Source organism: Ictalurus punctatus, chromosome 12 (genome assembly GCF_001660625.3).
Source record: "Ictalurus punctatus breed USDA103 chromosome 12, Coco_2.0, whole genome shotgun sequence".
Lineage (NCBI taxonomy): Eukaryota > Metazoa > Chordata > Actinopteri > Siluriformes > Ictaluridae > Ictalurus > Ictalurus punctatus.
This window is the reverse complement of record NC_030427.2, coordinates 1,285,395-1,301,057: the sequence shown is the minus strand read 5'-3', so window position 1 is coordinate 1,301,057 and position 15,663 is coordinate 1,285,395. Positions and strand designations below refer to the sequence as shown.

General features: G+C 39.3%; 1 non-coding gene and 1 pseudogene across 1 annotated transcript; one reads left to right on the top strand and one right to left on the bottom strand.

The window, feature by feature from the left end:
- The first annotated feature begins 689 nt into the window (after positions 1 to 689).
- Positions 690 to 761, top strand: trnag-ucc (transfer RNA glycine (anticodon UCC)). Its single transcript has one exon. It is a non-coding gene; the product is annotated as a tRNA-Gly (tRNA).
- A 6,819-nt stretch (positions 762 to 7,580) lies between these two features.
- Positions 7,581 to 10,363, bottom strand: LOC128634069 (E3 ubiquitin-protein ligase UBR2-like; annotated as a pseudogene).
- Between the last annotated feature and the right edge of the window lie 5,300 nt (positions 10,364 to 15,663).

Here is a 15,663-nt window from a genome sequence, read left to right as displayed (position 1 = left end):
TGAATGGCAATTTCAAGTCGAGGGTTTTCCCGCTTGGAGGTGGGGAATTACAAGTTGCAACCTCGAGTCAAGCGCATCATTACTCTTGTCTTCTTGTTGAAGGAAAGGGCCAGGCTTCCATATTCAGTGGAAAAGCAGAGACTGCCTGTGATCCTGTGATTTTGCAAGCAGCTGTTATCTGCCTTGCTACAAAAGCTCAATGGAAGGGAAACCGCTCCCAGCCTTTTTCGGGCGTAGACCTCTTGCTGATAGGTGAAGTTGGCGACCGGTACTTTACGGAAAATTTTCCAGTCACGCACAGAGCCTTACTGAGCAACGAAAGAGCCAGGCTTCCACTTTCTGGGGAAAACCAGAGTCTCCCTTTCATTTTGTAAGCAAATGTTAACTGCTTTGCTACAAAAGCACAAAAGAAGGAAATCTGCTCTGTCCAAGGTCTCGCTTTCCGGCTGTTCCTAGAGGACCTGAACCTACAGTGACGACAACTGCTCAGTCATTAAAGCATAGATCAAAATTTCTAGCTTGTTTCTGCCCAGTCTCAAACCAGGAACCTTTTGTGTGTTAGGTAAACATGATAACCACTACACTACAGAAACCAGGACAGGTGCCACCGTTGGCGGTTGCCTATGGTCTTCTGATGAGAAGAGCACATCCTTAAACTTTTGTTCACCAGAGTTGAATCACCCAGTGTGGCATTGGTGGTATAGTGGTGAGCATAGCTGCCTTCCAAGCAGTTGACCTGGGTTCAATTCCTGGCCAATGCACAGATTGTAACTTGGAGCTTCTTGTGTTAATTGGCACAAAAGGAAGGACTCACCCAACTGACAATAAGTTGGTCAACAGAATGTGCCATAGGCCTCCTATGACTCTTTCTGCTTCCCACTGGAATTCTTAGTGCTCCCTTTGCTGTTTGTACACACATCATTATCCAACAGGGCACGTTTTACAGGGGTGAAAATGTAAGAATATGCGGTCTCTCCGTGTCTGTGGTTTATCAGTGAACCAGTAGTTTTTGCATGTTTTACAGCACAAACGAGAGGAAAGGATATAATACTGCCCGCTGGTACCAAGAATCACTCTGGGTCTTCCCACACCAGAGGAAACAACCTGAGGATGTGGACAGCTGTAAAGACAAGGCAGGATGTAATTGTTCCTGAGCCTTTCCATAATACTGTGCTCCAGTTTCCAGATGAAGAATGGATGGAGCTGGAAGTATTTTGGTGATGACAGGCCTGTGTTGGTTTCTATAAGCTCAGGCTGAGGAGGATAACGCCACAAGGAAACCATGTTCATAAGGTGTCTCATGGGTCGTGATCCTGGCCAGAGTCCCATGGCTTCCATCGCTGTTTTCATCCAGATTTTTTGCTGGAGGGAGCAGTTCCAGCAGTTAATATCTTGGATGCAACTGGATACAGGGGCGTCTGTCTGTGTGGAGGGCTCTGGTGCATGTTCAGCAGGTACTGACTTCACAGCAGCTGTTGGAGGTGCTGTAGGTACTGACTGTGCAGCAGCTGTTGGAGGTGCTGTAGGTACTGACTGTGCAGCTAGTGGTGGTACCCTGGCAAGTGATGCAGGGGCTTTACACTGTAAGGAAGTGCTAGGCACAGAAGGTGGTGGTATGTGAGGATGGCAGACCACATGTGGTGTTGGCTGTAGCAGAACTGCATGGAACAATAAGTTAAGAAATTAATAAAACATTTATAGAATATTTATTTAAAAATTCCATAAATGCAAGTTCAAATAATGTTCACCTATATGATTGAGTTGTACAAGTTATTTAAAAACTTAAAATGATCACAAATTGACCCTAATTTGAAAGTTTACTCTTTAAAAACAGGTAAATCTTTGAGTAGACAATACAAACATCTTAAACAGCACGCATAAAATTCATGAAGTGCACTCACCCTCATCACTGGTATGTTCAACCTTTACCAATAGTTAGTATAACAAAAGAAGACAAGTTTTAGAACAGGCAAGAACACTGCCAAAACAATAAAAAAAAAAGGTGTGAAAAGAGTTATAAAGGATAAATCTGTGGGTAATAGGATACTCCTCCAAAACTGCTGTGGAAAATACCCTCTTGTTGTGAACAAGACTGGACACCCGGTGGCTGCAGGTGACTCTGAAATATACAATAGAATTTGTTTAGTATAACTCTAGTATGTGCAAATTAATATGCCATAAACAGGTTGAACTAGATAATTCTGGACATAACAGACATGACATTAATGCACCCTCTTGGTTCACTTACTCTGCTGTGTAGGACTTTTGGGTGGAGACAGACTCAGCATCATCTTCTCCAGTTCCTCATCTTCCTCCATTACTGTGAAATGAAACAAATACATCAGTAGACTGTAAGAATCTATATAAACAAATATAAATGTGCTTTACTCACCTGGATAATCAGAGGAAAGGCATGAAGTGGATGTTGCAGAGGGAGTTGATGGTGAGGGTGAAGGTGTAGCAGAAGGGGCTGTGGTCACCGTTTTTTTCTGCTTTAAAAGGTATTGCTGCATGCGGTACATTTTACTTCCAGGAACACAGCTTTTCCCCATTATAAAGGCAGCATACCCATCGGCCCTGGTATTCCAGATCTTCCTCCAGGTGTCTTGTGCTCGTGCCCCAAATCCAACAACATTGTGTCCAAAAATATATTGCATCTGTAGTGATAAAAACCAACCCTCGGAACAACGCCATGGATTCAACATGTGTCCAAAATATATTGCATCTGTAGTGATAAGGACTACCATTGAGAATGAATGGGAAAAGTTAAGGAAAGTTAAGCATAACTATTTTCGGCTCCTGCACAAAAGGTCCCTGGTTCGAGACCGGGCAGAAACAAGCTGGAAGTTTTGAACTTTGCTTTAATAACTGACCGGTTGTCATCGCTGTAGGATCAGGTCCTCCAGGAACAACCAGAAAGCGAGACCTTGAACAGAGCAGATTTCCTTTTTTTGGGCTTTTGCAGCAAAGCAGATAAAATTTGCTTACAAAATGAAAGGGAGTCTCTGGTTTTCCACAGAAAGTGGAAGCCTGGCTCTTTCGTTGCTCAATAAGACAATAAGAAAATTTTCCGTAAAGTACTGGTCACCAAGTTCACCTATCACCAAGAGGTCTACGCCCGGAAAAGGCTGGGAGCGGTTTCCCTTCCATTGAGCCTTTTGTAGCAAGGCAGATAACAGCTACTTGCAAAATCACAGGCAGTCTCTGCTTTTCCACTGAATGTGGAAGCCTGGCTCTTTCCTTCATCAAGAAGACAAGAGTAATGATGCGCTTGACTCGAGGTTGCAGCTTGTAATTCCCCACCTCCAAGCAGGAAAACGCAAAGAAAACGCACCCTCAACTTGAAATTGCCATTCGTCAACAATGGGAAGGTCCAAATTTTGCCTATTACCTGAAGACACTTAACATAGGAACAGATACTCACATATTCAATTGGAGAAAGAAAAATAAGACACCAGCAGTGAGTGAGAAGAAGCAAGGGTCCAGGTTTATTCGTTCTGTTCCACCACACGAGATCCACACAGTTTGAGACGTCCCAAAATGCGATCTAAAAAAAAGAGAGCTCTTCTATATATACAGTTTTCTATGTTTTAGAAAGAGCCTTCCCACAATACCATTAGGTTTTCGAAAGAGCCTTCCCATAATACCAATAGGTACTAGACTCAACATTTTGGAGAGACCTTGGTCTCACGGCGTCGGCTGTTCCCATCGACGGTTATCTCACAGGTGCAACTTGGCTCAACTACCCTTATAAACGGCCCGTCTTGGTTCTCTCTTAAAATTAAGGCCTTCATCTGTGTTACTCCTGACTTTTTCTCGTGAGAAAAGAATCCTCCACACCTTCAAGTGCAATATGAGTAAGTTTCTTTCACGTTTTTCTGTATTTCTGTTTTATAATGCTTTTTTCTTTTCATATTTGCTCTACATTTCTGTTTTATATCTGGTTATACTGCTTGCAAGTATTTTACCCCCTTTTCTGTACTCCATACTTCACAATATCATTATAATATCCTTATAATCCTTATATTATCCTCATAATATCCTAATACTCCTTTTATTATTCTTATAATGTTCTGTTTTCCTTCTGTATGTGTGTGCGTGGTGGCATAGGCTTGTGTGTGTGTGTGTGTGTGTGTGTGTGTGTCTCTTAGTTGACCGTTCACCCACGCTCTGAGGCATGCCGCACTAATCAAATACATGTATGGTTTGCGCCTGGCTTATCTGTGTGTGTTGTGTCTTAGGTGAACATCAGCCCAGTGAATTTTCAATAAAATTACATATTACTCATACTAGGTCTCCCTTGTGATTTTCATGTATATTTTATATACAACATCTTCTCATCTACCAGTTCCTCCCCTGTTCATCGAGTGACGTCGAGTCAGCATGACAGATTCAGAACTCACAAAGTGGCACTTACCTTAGTGGTTATTTGCTTTGGATCAGGGTTGTCCAGTCTTATCCAGAACGGGCCGGTGTGATTGCAGGTTTTCATTCTAACCAAGCAGAAGCCACACTTTAGTCTATTGAAAGCCATGATCAGCAGATCAAACACTTGGAATCAGGTGTGGCTCCTGCTAGATTGGAACCAAAAGCTGAAGATTGGACAACGCTGCTTAAGACCAATCAGCATATACACATAATTGCTTATTAAATATAAAACATTGACTATATAGATGGCTGATTGTGGAAAATGTACACCTCTCATCACAGTTTGCATGCTAGCTTGTCGCTAACAAAAGACAGACACGGAGAAGCCGCATTTTCTTACATTTTCGCCCCTGTTCACAGGTCAAATGTGCCCTGATGGATAATGATGTGTTAACAAACAGCAAAGAACCACGATCAATACAAGTGGGAAGCAGGAAGAGTTCTAGGAGGTCTGCAGGGAAGCCTATGGCACATTCCGTTGACCAATTTATTTTCAGGGAGGTGATTGCTTCATTCTGTGCCACCTACCATAAAGTACCGCAAGTAGCTACTGATTTCAATCCATGCATGGGCTGGGTATCGAGCCCAGGTCAGCTGCTTGGAAGACAGCTATGCTCACCACTATACCACCAATGCCACGTTGTGCAATTCAACTCTGGTGAACAAAAGTTTAAGTATGTGCGTTTCTCATCAGCAGACCATGGTCAACAGCCAAACAGCTTCACTGTCCGTGGTTTCTGTAGTGTAGTGGATATCCTGTTTGCCTCACCTGCAAAGGCCAGTTGCGTGTAGGTGGCAAACACATCCAAATCACCAGGACAAAAAAACAAGAACAAGGGAGAAGCTTGGTTGAACAGCAGAGTTACCAGGGTGACATCAGAATTTGGAAACTTCTAAACCAATTAATTTACTATTACGTAATAAAAAGTCATGCAGTGAATAAGACACCGAACTGCATATGTTTGAAACACAATGTATGTTTGTTTAATAATGAAGAGACAAAATATAACCATTCAAAATGTTAAAATATCTAAATATTTAAATGTTTAATATTAAAAATATGAAACTCTCCATTATGTTTGGTGTAAAGTTGATCACTCGATGCTTTCCGCTGGTTTGTCATTGAGTGGGATTCTCATTCTGAGATGTTTTTGTCATCAGGATAGTTTTAAACCTAATGAGCTCATATTTCACACTAAAAACTGCTTTCTTTTAGTAGCAGAAGGATAAGATGCAGCGGCTTTTTGGTGAAAAGTCAGTTTCAGTTTGTGGGAAATGCCCTGCCCTCCGGGGCAAAACTGTTTTTTTAAGCTGATTGAACAAGTATGTGTGACTTTTTATTTTATTGGAAAAGGGGGAAGTCATTCTGACTTTAATTAGACACTTTTAATGATCTCAGTCACATTAGGATCTGACAGCAACAAAAGAGAAGCGAAAGTGATGTGAGTGTAAACCGAAAGTGAAGCAAATGCGAAGTTAGACTGAAAGGAGTGTGAAATTTAAAAAAATTAGTAATACTCCTTAAAGGTCTAAATGAAATAAAATACAATTCATAAATCATAGTGCAAAGAATATTGTGCAATATGAACATAAAGTGCAAGCCTAGATTATGTGTATGCACATAAAAATTTTTATTTAATCTAGATTTAAAGATACTTACATCTGTGGCACATTTAATATCGACTGGGAGCTAATTCCAGTTTATTTCAGCACAAAATCTAAACACTGCTCCATGTGTGGAGCTATATTGGAAATAGTGTGGTGGGATGCAGACCTAGTCTTAGATCATATAATACAGCTCTCCTTGTAACGTTCCTTGATGAGCTGACATCAAGGATCTGAAAATGGTGCCAAGGTTACTACAAAAAAAAGTCATTAAAATCTTTTACACCCCTGCTGTAATGTGTGGGAGTGTTGAGTAACTGCAGTGACGCTTGGGGGCAGTAATTAGCGTTAAGGTTGCTTTTCACCTCCAGACGGAACTCGCGAACAAACGCAGCTACGCTCTAATTGGTGGAGCTCCTGGACGAGCTGCTATTTAATTGGTGTAGCGCTTTAGCGGGAGTTTTAGTTTCTTCCGTGTTTGTCTCAGAGCTGTAATGGTCGAGGCTTTCCGGTGACGCGCGTGTTTGTGTTTATTCATTCAGCATGAGTGCTTACTGAAGTTATGTCTAACAACTTATTCCTTGCATCCCTGCATGCTGGTCAATAATTAGTAAAACATTTCTGACATTTGTTTTTTGTCCGTGTGTGATTAAGAGAGACATAAGGGGAATCTCCAAACTAAAGAAACAAACAGCAAAAATGTCTCACAATCCCAGTTATAATCTAATGAACGAAATAAAATATTAAAAACACAGTTTATTAACTGATTTCAAACAATCAGGAACAAAAAGAGTTACAGTTGACTAAACCGTGACATATTTAACTGGTATATCCAAAAAGGAGAGAGAAAAAAACGAAAGTGACAAACGGTAAACATGTCTTATCCGTGTAATCATTATAGATGCAAACAAAGCCCTTAGATTGTAAAACAGTACACATCCAGTGAAAACAAATTAGAGGAAGGGTATATAGCCTGTGGCACAAACAGAGCTTAAACCTAATTTTCACCAAGCCTTATTTACAAAACCAACGAGTGATAAACCAATTATTTTTTCACCATCTTTTAACCAAACGTGTGCTTAATTCACAATTCCAGGGTTTATATAATCTTTAATTCGTATTGTAAACAGTGAGCATTATGGCTGTTAAGTAAACTGTCAATTCAGCACTGTAGGTGATGACGCAGTTAGCAGAGGTGTTAATTCAAGACTGTAAAAGTAAACTCAGCATTTGATGCGTTCAGTCAGTACTGGTGATTTTGGCTGTAGGCTGCAAGTGAAAACAGAAAATGTGCTCAGAACAGTTGTACATTACAGCATCCATTAGTTATGGATCACTGAACTTCTTTTAGAAATATCTCAGAATATGACATTTGTCTATTTTGATTAAGAATTTTTTTTATTTAAAATTAGAAATAAACAAGTTTTTAGAATTTTGAAATGTAAAAAAAAAAAGAGGAAATGTTCAACATTTTCAATAATTGATGTTCAAGATTCTGCACTATTTCTAGGTAAATGTGCAGATCCCTGGTTAGTTTAGATTCTGCATTAGCCAAGAATATCCAGGATCTCCCAGTCAATGTCCTCCAGAGTCTGATTAGCTTCCTGTGCATGACCCATCTCCTCGGTGATGTTGTGCTGGCGCCAGAGCTTCTGAATCTTTCTGTAGCGCATTCCTCCATCTGGGAGGGAAAGAGAATGATATAAACAGTGGTTTAAACACAAATTTTACAAGGCACGTTGAGTATCTTGTTTGAGTTCTCACCTGAGCCCTTGGACAGTTCTCCGTAGTCATCGAGGTACAGGAAAAGAACCTGATTCTCCCTCACCCTGTAAAAGACAGCAGAGGCTCATGTACTGCAAGCTAGGACTTGACAATACCTACAAATGCTGTATATTCACAACCATAAATGTTAATTCAGCAGGAATGTCTCAACTCCAGGCCTATTGCTGGATTACTGAGATGTTGAGTGTTGGGAGGAAAGGAAGCTTGAAACTGTGTAGGATGGAGTGTTTCTAGGACAGGGTGGAGGCCCACTAGTATAAGAAGTAATGTATTAATAAATGAAGAAAATGAATGTAGTTTTTTAAACATTTTGGAAAATGCTTGTTATGTAACATAATATTTGACCAGTTAATTGATTATTACATCCTCTTTCAATAATAAACTGTATTCCTTGCTTATAAATAGTTTATTATGGAACTTCAAATTAAAGTGTTATTCGGAGTATTTTTAGCAAGCTGCTGTTATTTTTCTTATTTAGTAGCTTTACAGCTTCCTTAACAAAATGAGTAACCCATGTGTGAGGGATTATTGCTGACTAATTCACACCAATGCCCAGCCCTGATATAAACAGGCAATGCACCTATAAGACATGGCAATCAACACAGATGTGTCTTCCTTCTAACCTGAGGAAGATGCTAACACCAGCTCAGCAAACAAAGGTGTGTGCAGTACACGCTTCAACGTCCTCACCCTCCAGCTCAGTCTGGCAGCAGCTGCTCTGAGAACACAGCATCGTGCCACACACCAAGCACAGAGTTTGAGCTCAAGACTTAACTCCATCTGACTTAGGACAGCTACAAAAACAATGGAGGTTATAAACACAAAAGCAATAACTAGAGATGTCCACCAGAATTCTATTCTATTAAGCACATACTGGGTATAAATGAATGCAACTCAGAGTACACACACTCACGTGAAGCTGAAAGCCTAGTTGATCAGTGCACAGTAATCCTCTGGTAAATCAATTAGATTATTGGATTCCCGAGGAAAACTACACAAAAAAAAAAAAAAAAAAAAAAAAAAAAAAACACTGAAACCATACAGTCTTAACCCTCTTACCCCTAAGTTCCCACAGTATTATGTCCCATAACCCTATATTCCCCAGAGAAACAGCACGCCAACCCTGAGTTCCTGGGCCAAAATCAACATTTTAATTTTAACATTTTTAGGCCTTGAAAAAACTTATAATGTATTTGTGTAATATTACTTTGAAAATGAAGCACTTCAGTGTTTTTACTCCACTTAGAGCACAATTCTTAACTAGAGAAGTTATGAAAAATGCTCGCTAAAATCCTTCTACTCATTTAAAAATACTATACAAGCGTCAGCGTGGTCAATGCCTTTGAATAAATGCATTTTAGCGCCAAAAGTAAACTTTCTGGTGATAATCAGACCAGCAGGTAGTGTTTTCACGAATACACAGAGATGGTCAGGTTATGACTCCAGACCCCTGCAGTGTCAGTCGCACTGGTTGATGCTGAAGATGAAGACGGATCAGGGTCTGAATCATGAGTTTGCATCACTATCAGTTTCGGTTTCAACATCGCCTGAACTTTCACTGCTGTCACTATCTAGAATCCTCGCTCTTGCCTGTGTAACTGTGTATGTTTTCTCCCCCCCACGGTTTTAGATGTAGCTGTGTTCACTGTAGGTGTAACTTTAGCTGGAACACGATTAGCTTTTCACTTTGGCATTTTTAGTTCACTTCTACTATTACACCAATATTCACGCTTGGATCATCTTCATTGTAATGACAGCGTAATGTTGTAATCACGTCGTGACGTCATGACTTCAACCTTCCAGGTAAAAAAATTATAATTAAATAAGTAAGGAATCATAGCAGAGCAATGCCAGTACACCGGCCTCACGCGGATAACATTTACGGTGTAAAGCCGCTATACGGGGTAAGGGGGTTAAAACCACCATTTCAAAGCAAAGTTCAGAAGGCTATAGATAAGAACAAAGAATGATCACCTTATAAGGGTTTCAGGTGACTGGAGACATTGTTGCATGCCTGGATGTGAGCACCACCTGCAGGACAAATGGACACAACACACTCAACCCATTACAAAACAATCAATGATGTGTACACATGATATGGCATCATCAGCATTCACAGAAAACCTGTCATTTCTCGGCTCAGTTATGAAGTTTCTTACCCCTGAAGCAGGGGATCCAGAAGCTCCTGGTGATTATAATAGAGCTGGAGCAGGTTAGGAGGCAGACACATATGCACACAGCACTTCCCAGAAGATCAGTTTCACTACATACAATATACTATATACAGTGCATCCGGAAAGTATTCGCAGCGCTTCACTTTTTCCCCATTGTTATGTTACAGCCGTATTCCCACATGGATTAAATTCATTATTTTCCTCAAAATTCTACAAACAATACACCATAATGACAACATGAAAGAAGTTTGTTTGAAATCTTTTAATGAGTATGAAATTTATGAAAAATAAAAAAACAAAAAAAAGCACATGTTTATAAGTATTCACAGCCTTTGCTCAATACTTTGAAGCACCTTTGCTCGGCATCTCTAATAAGCAGTAAGTTTTGGTAAAACTCAAAACATGACAACTCAGACACAAAACCATTGCTATTCACAAAACAAAGTCTACTAAATACTGAAACAGTATAAAAAAAACAATTAGTAAATAAAAAACACGTGGACTGCAGCATGTATAGAAACATCTCTTTAGGATTAAATTTAAGCACTTTTTAAAAATTGTGTTCAAACCCCAAAAAAAATAAAAATAAATCCCTACACAAATCTAATGCTGTTGGCTGCAGTGAATTACTCTGACAGCCCCATTATTGACTCCCACACAACTGTGCCTGACAGCACACTCAATAAAAACATCCCAAAAGAACATTCATACTGTCAAACACGTTATTACTCATTTGTAAGAACGAGGGTTAATAAACACACACAAATGACAACATAACACAGATCACCATCTATTGTTAAGTTGTACGTTGTAAGTTGTTCATAAGTATTCACAGCCTTTGCTCAATACTTTGAAGCACCTTTGGCACCAATTACAGCCTCAAGTCTTTTTGAGAATGATGCTACAAGCTTGGCACACCTATTTTTGGACAGTTTCTCCCATTCTTCTTTGCAGGACCTCTCAAGCTCCATCAGGTTGGATGGGGAGCGTCGGTGCACAGCCATTTTCAGATTTCTGATAAATCTATTTCCTTAGAAAGCTATTAGCCTTTTTCCTAATATGGATCATGCTTGTGTTAATCCACTTTTAATTAGGGCTCTATTGTTTTTAGGATATTTAAAATAAATGTTTTATGCTTGTTTATTTTTCAATTAACAGTGACCATGAGCAGAGAGCTTACATGTAACTGTTTATGACAGACCTCCTGATTAAAGTTTAAATAAAAAAGATTGGTATCTGGATCAGTATCAGCTGTAAAAATCCTGATCGGAGCATCAGTAATGAACACCATTAAACTAAAGCGCTTTGCATCTGACGGGTAAATGAACTCACCCAATCCCAACTGTTGTGGATAAAAATGACATGAAATAAACAGGAGGGAGACCTAGTATGAGTAATATGTAATTTTATTGAAAATTCACAGGACTGGTTGGATTCACACTTTAAGATCTTTTAAGAGTAACACACTGTGGTTTATTAATCACAGAGAAATATAAGAGCTGAAGTATAAAAGCTTTTTAACCCTATTGGTACTGATATCATAGTCTTTCTGAAATATATTGGTTATCTACTGTGTAAATAGAGTATAAATACTGGAGCTTGAGCTCCGGGTGTCAGATCACTTCTGAGAATTCTCATTGGTGTGGATCTCGTGTGGTGGAAATAAAATCTGGACCCTTGCTTCTTCTCACTCATGGCTGGTGCCTTTTTTTTCTATCTTCAACTGGGTTTACAGATGTGAGTATATGCTTCTATGTTGAATTTTAAGTGTCTTTGGGTAATAGGCTAAATTTGGGCCAGTACATCCTATATGAGATTATTCAGATATCTACACAATACACACAGAACGGTTCGAAAACCGACTCCAGCCCAGAACCATGACAGTGGAAAATGTCTAATAGTGTAGCTTTAAATATATTTAAGAGGAGCAGACTTCAAACACTGATGTTTATTGTATTTGTTTACAAGGTGGAACAGGTTAACGGTTGTTTTTTGGAAACAGTCTGTAAAACTAACTGGAAATATTATTTAGTTTATCAGAAGGTAAATTAATGTCATGGCTCACACTATGTTCCTAAAGTCTGTCATAATTGATCAGCTCAAGTTCTCACGCCTACTTGTGTTATATTGTGGCATGAGAAAATTTAATGTGAAAGTGCAATAAAAAATATGTTGTCACTAAAATCAATTAATAATCGTGATAAATAATCGAGATCTCAATATTGATCAAAATAATCGGGATTATCGTTTTGACCATAATGGTGCAGCCCTAATTTCAAACAAACTTCTTTCATGTTGTCTTTATGGGGTATTGTTTGTAGAATTTTGAGGAAAATAATGAATTTAATCCATTTTGGAATAAGGCTGTAACAACAAAATGTGGAAAAAATGAAGCGCTGTCACTACTTTCCGGATGCACTGTACATGTGAAGTTCAAGTGATCAAGGTTTCCATGTTTTGGCAGAACTGTGTTTCAATCATTTAACAGGTTAGATGAGACAACTCAGCTTTGTGGCCAATCTGATAAATCACCTCACAAATTAAATGGTAAATCTCTTCATTTAAATTAACGTCAGTTGTAGAGGTGTACGGTCAGGTCAACTTTCAATCAGATAACAACATGTGGTGGAACCCATGGGTCAAATGTAGCTAAGTGAGTTTGTGATGGGGCGGGAAGGGTGGGGAAAATGAAGCACTTACCGTCAAGCTCAGGCAAAGTGGGAACTCCATTGAGATGGTGGAAGAACAGTGCGGCTCCTCTGAGGAAGGGCAGGATGCCTGCCTTTACGCAACGCCAGAGATGCCAACCCGAGCTAGTCTCACGCAGGCTACTAAGACACACATGCACGTGTTAAGATCATTTCTACAGCACTGTAAATGAAAGCTCTGTGACTGAAGTCAAAACAATAATTTTCCCAGGCTTACAAAGGAGTTTTTGATGAATGGGTGTGAAAGAGCTCATGGGATTGATATTATACTACTACTACGAATAATAATATTTTTGAACCAAAATCATGCTCCTGGTTGGATGCTCGGCATCTCTAATAAGCAGTAAGTTTTGGCAAAACTCAAAACATGACAACTCAGACACAAAACCATTGCTATTCACAAAACAAAGTCTACTAAATACTGAAACAGTATATATAAAAAAATAGTAAATAAAAAACACGTGGACTGCAGCATGTATAGAAACATTTCTTTAGGATTAAATTTAAGCACTTTTTAAAAATTGTGTTCAAACCCCCAATTTTTTTTTTTTTTTAAATCCCTACACAAATCTAATGCTGTTGGCTGCAGTGAATTACTCTGACAGCCCCATTATTGACTCCCACACAATTGTGCCTGGCAGCACACTCAATAAAAACATCCCAAAAGAACAGTCGAACCTTAAAACAGACAACTCGACAATTAGAACGTAAATGGCGTCAAACCAAACTGGTGATATTTCAAACAGCATGGAAGGAGAGCCTACTGAAATATAGGAAATCTCTTGGCGATGCTAGAAAAATCTATTTCTCCACCTTAATAGGAGACAACAAAAACAATTCTAGATTCCTTTTCAACACAGTAGCAAAATTAACTAGGAATAAAACCACTACAGAGAGAAACACTCAATCATTACATAGCAGTGAAGATTTCATGAAATTTTTCATTGATAAGGTTGAAAATATTAGACGTGAAATACAGGCCATTAAATTAAAACTGGACAGTACTGTAACAAACCCATTACATGACAGTGTAGCAATATCAGATCAATGTTTAGAGTGTTTTGCTCCGCTTAGAGAGACCGAACTAGCTACATTAATCTCTTCAGCAAATTCATCAACTTGCATACTAGATCCCGTACCTACATGTTTGTTTAAACAGATTGGTCCAGGAGTAATTGAACCACTTCTAAATATAATCAATTCTTCCCTAAGCAGTGGCTATGTACCTAAATCACTTAAATTAGCAGTTATTAAACCCTTGATTAAAAAACCTGATCTTGACCCGTCTCAATTGTCCAACTATAGACCAATATCAAATCTCCCCTTCATCTCTGAGATTTTAGAAAAGGTTGTAGCAAAGCAGCTATGCTCGTACTTAGATAGGAATAACATTCATGAAATGTATCAGTCAGGATTTAGACCTCATCATAGCACAGAGACAGCGTTAGTTAAAGTAGTAAATGACCTTCTACTGACCTCTGATCAGGGTTGTGTCTCGCTGCTTGTGTTACTCGACCTTAGTGCAGCATTTGATACTATAGATCACACTATTCTCCTTGATAGATTAGAAAACGTTGTTGGTATTAAGGGAACAGTCCTCTCCTGGCTCAGGTCTTATCTGACCGATCGTTATCAGTTCGTAGATGTAAATGGTGATTTCTCCATGCGTACTGAGGTTACTTTTGGTGTTCCACAGGGTTCTGTTTTAGGCCCACTGCTCTTTACTTTATATATGCTACCCCTAGGTCAAATTATTCGTAAACATGGAATTAGCTTCCACTGTTATGCTGATGATACACAGCTGTATGTTTCAGCGAAGCCAGAGGACAGACATAAGCTTAGTAAAGTTGAGGATTGTGTAAAGGACATTAGATGTTGGATGTTAATTAATTTCCTTCTACTTAATTCTGATAAAACAGAAATACTTTTATTAGGCCCACGTGTAGCTAGAAGTAATCTTTCTGATCACATGGTTACTCTGGATGGTCTTTCTGTTTCATCATGTGCAGCAGTTAAAGACCTTGGAGTGATTATTGACTCCAGCCTGTAATTTGATGCTCATGTAGATAATATTACTAGGATAGTCTTCTTTCATCTCAGAAATATTTCTAAAATAAGAAACATATTGTCACTACATGATGCGGAAATACTAGTTCATGCATTCGTCACCTCTAGACTAGATTACTGTAATGCCTTACTGTCTGGATGTTCCAGTAGGAATATAAATAAGCTCCAGTTAGTCCAGAATGCAGCTGCTAGAGTCCTAACTAGAACCAGAAGATACGACCATATCACACCGATCTTATCCACACTGCATTGGCTCCCAGTAAAATCTCGCATTAATTATAAAATACTTTTATTAACCTATAAAGCACTAAATGGTCTCACGCCACAATATCTAAGCGACCTTTTGGTTTTATATGATCCGCCACGCCTACTTAGGTCAAAAGATGCAGGCTATTTGACGGTACCTCGAATAGTGAAGGCTACAGCAGGGGGAAGAGCTTTCTCTTATAGAGCCCCACAGTTATGGAACAGTCTTCCTATTAGTGTTCGGGACTCAGACACAGTCTCAGTGTTTAAGTCTAGGCTTAAAACGTATTTGTTTACTCAAGCCTACCCTGACTAGATTCTGTTCTACTACTTCACAGTCATAATTATCTTTTTTCTCCCTCTCTCCTTTCGCCGAGCCCCACACGAATTTATGGGGATACTAGAGATCCAGATCCTTTCTGCCTCTGGATGGAGCTCAAATCTTCTTTAATTCCAGACTGCTGGGACTACGGCTGCTCCTAAGGCCATACAGACTTCATATGAATCCATAATGAACTTTTTCACACTATCTGATGTTACCCAGATGAGGATGGGTTCCCTTCTGAGTCGGGTTCCTCTCAAGGTTTCTTCCTCTTAAAACATCTTAGGGAGTTTTTCCTTGCCAGAGACTACAGCCAAAGAAACCACAG